At 40.4% G+C, this 6,539-nt stretch overlaps 1 pseudogene; it reads left to right on the top strand.

Moving 5' to 3' along the window:
* Positions 1-2,076: 2,076 nt before the first annotated feature.
* On the top strand, positions 2,077-6,329 carry LOC118892511 (annotated as a pseudogene).
* Positions 6,330-6,539: the final 210 nt, after the last annotated feature.

Raw genomic sequence — 6,539 nt, forward strand, 5'->3', positions numbered from 1 at the left:
GCCATTGGAAGAGGGACTGCTCCAAAGTCCGAAGGGACCTTGGCTTGGCCCCTGACCAAATCATGGCCTTGAACTGAAGGGGCCCTTAGCTCTGGCCAGCTCCCAAATCAAGGACCATCATCACGGGGACAGAGCCCAGGGGAACTTTGGATGTGGGAGGCAATAAAACCTCAGATGGTCCTCAGTCAAGGGTACCAGCCCATCAATACCCAAGAGACAACATTATTCTACATGGGACCTTTGGATTGACCCCCCAGGACAAGTGGACAGGAACCCAACAGTCAGCAAGAGGAGGGACCCTAAACCCCTCTATGCCCCTCTTCAGCAGGAAGCAGCCAAAGAGAGATGAAGTCCATCTTCCCAAAGATTTTAGGGTCCCAACTTTTGAGGGGGGAATGTTAGGTAGCTAGTCAGACATGAGTGGGCCCCACCCTATCCTGGATGGGGTCATCTTTCCCTCTCCAACCTGGACACTGTGATCAGAACACACCCAGAGAGCCTCCCTGTTGTGGCCAAGAACCACTTCTAGGTTTCCAGCCATATCAGGACCAAGCAAGATAAAACCGCTAGCACAGGTTGGCACAGGCACACCAAGATCTAAAAGGTGACTCAAAGTAACCTGGGGTTCATTATGCCATATTTGTAATAAATCAGCATTGTGGTTTTTGCTGTCAGTTTCATTTTGGTGCTTATGGGTAAGCACCTGCGCACTAGGAGAAAAGTTATATAACCTAAAGCTGTCGACCAACTTGTCAGTCAAATGATGCAGGACACTGGGAGGGACCACCATTCTGAAAAACCCAACGTACCCCACTGTGGGGCTGCTTCTGGTTTCCAGACAGCCAGCTCTCATCCTTTCTCAGGAGCATACTTTCTTTTTGCTTAATAAAGCTCTTGCTACTTAAAACTGCTCTATGTCTCTCATCTGAATTCTTTCCCTCGAGAGTACAAGAACTGAGGAAATCGCCCTTCCACCGGTGACATTACCATGGCTAATTTCATACTTGTAATGTAAAAAGAAATACCCTTACTTTCATATTTAAACATTCAAACTGTCGTTAAGAATATTTCTATACAGTAATTTGAGGTGTAAATTGCATTGCACGGTGATAAATAAAGAAATCACCCCTTCAGGTGTTCACTTCTACCATGTAACAGCTCCCATTTGCTATTATTTCTCTCTCTCTTGCTTGTATTTGTGTGTGTGTGTGTGTTTCCACCAAAAAAAAAAAAAAAAAAAAAAAACACTTGAGAATGAGTCAGTTATTAGGCAATATACCTGAATGAATGAACATTGGTTTACATTCAGCCAGTTGTCCTTATCATTAAGTGAGAAATTTTATCCGGGCATTAGTGGTGGTGGTGAATCAGCCAGTTAACTGGAGCTCTGACTAAACAGTGATCTAAAACTTGCTATGCACATATACACAATCTTTTCACTTGAGAAAAGCTTTGTAAAAGAACTTTTCTTTTTCATTTTCAAAGAAAAGCTATCTTTTCTCAAAGTAATAAGAGAAGTCACTTAAATGTGCAGACGGTATGAATCGTTCAGGCTTTCTTTTTACAAACAAGTATAAAAATTGAGTAAAGTCAACCACCAAAGTTAAAGAAATGTTGTCTTTTTCCTGCTCATGAGCACCCTTGCTTCAAATCTTTTCCAGGACTCAATTTTTGGAGGGGGTTTTGGAGAGAAATGATGAGAGGGTATAGAAAAGAAGAAAATCTGTTCACTGTTTTGAGCCAAAATGATTTAGTTGGGGAGAGGAATTGTTATTTCAGTAAAAAACTAATTACTAATTAGACGAAATGAAATACAGTAGAAGGTGGAGTGGGTAAGTTAGCATTCTAATCCTTCTTACAATGTCTATTTGTGACCAAGTCTGTTGCCCTGTAATCATACCCCTTTCCCTCCTACCCCTCCCTTGAATGGAAACCAATTGCTCTTATCTAAGTTTCAGGAGGAAGCTGCAAAGAGAAAAACAAGAACTGGTTAGAACCAACTAGGCCCAAGATGGCAGAAGATTTGACTTCCAGTAGACCTTCATCCTCATTATATGCTCACTGTAATATACTAGCATGCTAAATGACATACCAGTGCCAAGACAGTTGACAGTTGCCATGACAACAACTGGAAAAGCTCGTACAGGACTGAAAAGGAGTGTTGCATTAGTTCCAGGTTCAAACCATACCCCTGTTCTCAGGTAAGTCATGAATATTCCTCCCACTCTTTCCAATTCCCTCCCTTTTACCTAGACCCTTGTATGCATATGGTATCTCCATCCCAAGTGGGTTGAGAAGTTGATCTGTGAACTAAGTTTCCGTTTCTCCATTCTTTCGCCATTGAATAAAATTTGTGCTGTTTCAGTCTCAGCATTGGTTTTGTTATTGGCTGTGCGAATCTAGCAGAAAAAGAACTTCCCTGGCTGAGACAAGGGGTCTCAGCCCTGACTAGGACCCCAGCTCAGGTCCAGGCAACCAACTTGATAACATTTTGTGTGTGTTTTTGTTTCTTACTGCAAGGTAACCACCTTTGTTAAATGCTGTCTCACATCTGCAGGATTTTATGATTTAAATTATTAGGCTGTAGTTACCAATGAAAACAATAATCTGTCTACTCAATGAAAAACTGAACATCTCTTATTCCAAAACTTATCTTCCATAAAGCAAAAGCTGCCTGAGATTTCACTATCAGAAATTTACTGCTTGTCTTCTCATTTATTTTATAAACTTAGTAATGTTGTCCCTCAAATTTCCTTAACTAGAATCACCTATTTCAGTTAATTGGAATCATCTAGTCATCCAAGCTATAAACCTCTGTGCCTTTTTTCTAAATCATTTCACCTTTACAATATACTACACTTCCTGGATACATGTACCTGTATTGCTGAGTTGCCTTGCTGTGCACCTGAAGCTATCACAACATTGTTAATCGGCTATACTCCAACATAAAATAAAAAGTTAAAAAAATATATACTATACTACACTTCCAAACTCCATTAATTATTCTCTCTTCATATACCCAGTTCCAGGCCCCTTAAAAATGCTCAAATGGAGCATTACAGTTATCTCGTAACTAGTCTCACTCTTCCCAGACTACGCCTGTCCAAAACCTCATGCTGCTTCTAAATGATGGACTTGATTAGGACATCTTGACCTAAAGGAAAAAGCAAAACAGACAAACAACAACAAAGAAAAAACCCAGATGGTTCCTGATGTTACCTACAGAATAAGAATCAAACGCTCCTCACTGAGTGGCTGAAGACGGTATGGAAAGAGCATTGGTCTTACATCATTGTTGTAGTATTTATTAGCTGATTATTCTTAAAGAAATTATTTAAACTCTCTGAGCCTTAAAGGCTAGTAATACCTAACCTAAGAAAGTTGCTGTGCTAGTAAAATGAGACCGTTCACATGAGACTGCTTAGCAGAGCAGAAAATCAAGAAATCAGTTTTTCTTCTTTCTTTACTCAATATATTCCCAGACTGCTTTGTAGATTACCTCCTGCTACGCCCATCCCCTTGCAATCTGAGCTCTAATATTCCAATTTCTCACAAACATATTCATACCTATGTCTCATTTCTTCTTCCTGGAATTCTTCTCTTAGCCTTTCTCACTTGGCCAACTTCTACTCATCTTTCAAAATGCAGTTCAGGTATTACCTCTCTTGCAACAATTTCCCTAAGCCACCTGCACTCCCTAATCAGAAGAGATTCCTGAGTCCTCTGGCCTGACAACTGTACATTTCAGTGTTTTCACATGCTCTGCATCAAGAACTGTAAAGGATGTGAATTTTTACCTACTCTCAAGCTAAAAAGTTTGCCTGTCACAGTTTCATGCTGGCAGAAGACAAGAGAATCCTGGATGAGAGATGATGGACTTTACTAATCACAGCACAGCAAGCAGCACGAGATTTATGTTCAGATTGGTTCTCCTTACTCCCCAAGTCCCATGGTGTTGAGGCAGAGGGAGCCCAAGTGGATGCAGAGCAGGTAGTGGAATCCTGAGCATAGAGAATCTGAATCTATTTATGGCCTTAGAGCAAATCTGTCAACCTTAGCCCCAGAGGGAAGCACTGGACAATACGCAAGGCTGTGCTTTGCTCCGCATGGAGACACCTACTCTATCTTCCAAGGCTTTCCCTCTACAAAATCTGTGAGAAGATAAACTAGAATGAAAGGGCAGTTAGTTCTGCTTACAAATTTTGCAGAAACCTGAGAGATCCATGGGGAACTGTCTCTCAATACTTTCACGGGAGTTTTCCCTTTGTTTCCAAGTTGGGGGAGGAAGATGGACATTGGACAGTGTCCTATTCCCAGCAGGACCCCAGTGCCAACAAAAAGGACATCTGCTAAAGAGAGGCTGCTCCAATCTTATTTTCCCAATAGAAAATCTCCAAAGAGGGGTAAGTTAGGGTGACAATCCAAAGTAGGCAAGGTAAGACCAAGTTGAAGACTAGTTCCAAATGTACATATTTTTTCATTTTAGCTGAGGTGACTATAAATTATTTAAGTAAATACTTTTGACTTTAGTAAGATCATAAATCCCTAAAATTTTTTTTCTATTTTTTTTTTGTTGGAAAAGTACAGGCTTCATGTCTACCAAAAATTCAGCTAGAAGCTGTGAGTCATAGCTGCGTCTTAATGGCACCTACTGTGAGCCTCGCCCTTCATTTACATCATCTCTAATCCTCATACCAACCATGTGAGGAAATTTCCATATTCCAAATTTTTGGAATGAGTACTTAAGTGCTTTATCCAAAGTGACAGAACTAATAAGTGGAGGACCTATGTTTTTTGAACCCAGTGTATGTGTTTCCAAATTCTATAAACTAAACTTCCTCATGACATTTCTCTTCTGAGATTACTTTCCCTCCATGACCACCAGCTAAGACTGCAACACTAAGGGAAGTGGAGTTTAATTCTGGAAGTTGGCCCAGACTCAGGTCAGATGTGACCTCATGGATGGTACTAAGTGGGAGCCGCCAAGCGCAGAGACAGAAAAGCCCCTGCGTCTCACCTCACCTACCTTTCAGTTTTGGCTAAAGCCCATCCTTAATGTAGATATAATGAAGCACAGTGTTTCTCTGTTCACTTCATAGGAAGTTTGGGGCAGCCTCTCTTTGGCAGAAGAGACAGGAATGATTCAAAAGGCAGACCAATTTTATAAAGATTCCTATTAGCATTTTTAGTTCTCAGATTAGCATTGTCCATAAAGTCCCAGATGGTTTCCTGCCTCTACCACTTAGAAGATAAATTATCTAACCTCTCTGAGCCTCTGTTTCATTGTATGTAAAGTGAAAATAATAATCCCTATCTCTAAGAATGTGTGAGGATAAAAGCAAAGAAGTATGTCAGTTGCCTAGCAAGAGTGCCTGAACCAAGAATGGTGTCCCCTTTTGCTCTCACCCAGACATTACAAGGCTATGATTATTACGTGCTGCTCCTGGAAGACGAACGGATATCACAGATAAAGAAAACATCGGTCTCAGATAACTCAAATATTTAATTTTAGATGAAGTTGACTGTATGCTGGATATGGATTCTGGACCAGAAATGAAGAAGCTAATTTCCTGCCCAGCAATCAAAGGAACATCAAAGCCTTTTGCTCAGTCCAGTTTTCCCAGAGGAAATTCAAAGCTTGGCTGAGGAGTTGTAAAAGTTAAACTGTTTGTTTGTGGCTGTTGGGTAAGTGAGCAGAGCACGTAGAGATGTTCAACAGACCATTCTCCCAGCTGGCTAGTACTGAAAAAGAGAAAAACTTGTAGAAATTCTGCAAAACATAGGTGATGAAAAAACTACAGTTTTTGTTGAAACTAAGAAGAAAGTAGATTTTATTGTAACTTTTCTTTGTCAGGAAAAGAATAGCAACCATACGTATTCACGGTGGTCTGGAACAGAGAGAAAGAGAGCAAACTCTTGGAGATTTTCATTGTGGAAAGCGCCCAGTTTTTGTAGCTACTTCAGTAGCTGCCAGAGGGCTAGATATTGAAAATGTTTGATATGTTATCAGTTTTGATGATGTGTTCATTGAATCCAGTGTACTGGTCATTGTGGAAACGCTGGCAGAGATATTTCCTATTTTGATGCTCAGATAACCATACAGCACAGCCTCCAATGAAAGTACTGCCAGATGCTCAACAGGGTGCTCTGCACAGCTGGAAGAAAGTGCCTTGAGCACATGTGTTCCTGGCTTCTGTGACAGAACGAGAGGAAATGTGTTTGCATCTGATGATACTGAAAAGAATCATCAGGGCAAGAGTACCCTGAACATAGCAAGATTTTCTTTTTCACAAGCTCCCAATCCAGTATATGATGAACCATGGGATTAAAGCTAAAACACTGAAGTTTGTGGTATAGTTTTGCTGCAAAGAAAACTATTTTAATTTTTGAGTATTTGATACAAGTATGAAGTCTGACATTCTATGTCTCCTGTCTTCCTGTTCTTACTCGTACACTCAAAAAAATAAATCTTTACTGACTAGTTAATGTGAGATGCTAAAAATTACAATATTGCAGTTACTGATACAAATGGTGTTAAC

The sequence above is a fragment of the Balaenoptera musculus genome, chromosome 3 (genome assembly GCF_009873245.2).
Source record: "Balaenoptera musculus isolate JJ_BM4_2016_0621 chromosome 3, mBalMus1.pri.v3, whole genome shotgun sequence".
NCBI classification, from domain to species: domain Eukaryota; kingdom Metazoa; phylum Chordata; class Mammalia; order Artiodactyla; family Balaenopteridae; genus Balaenoptera; species Balaenoptera musculus.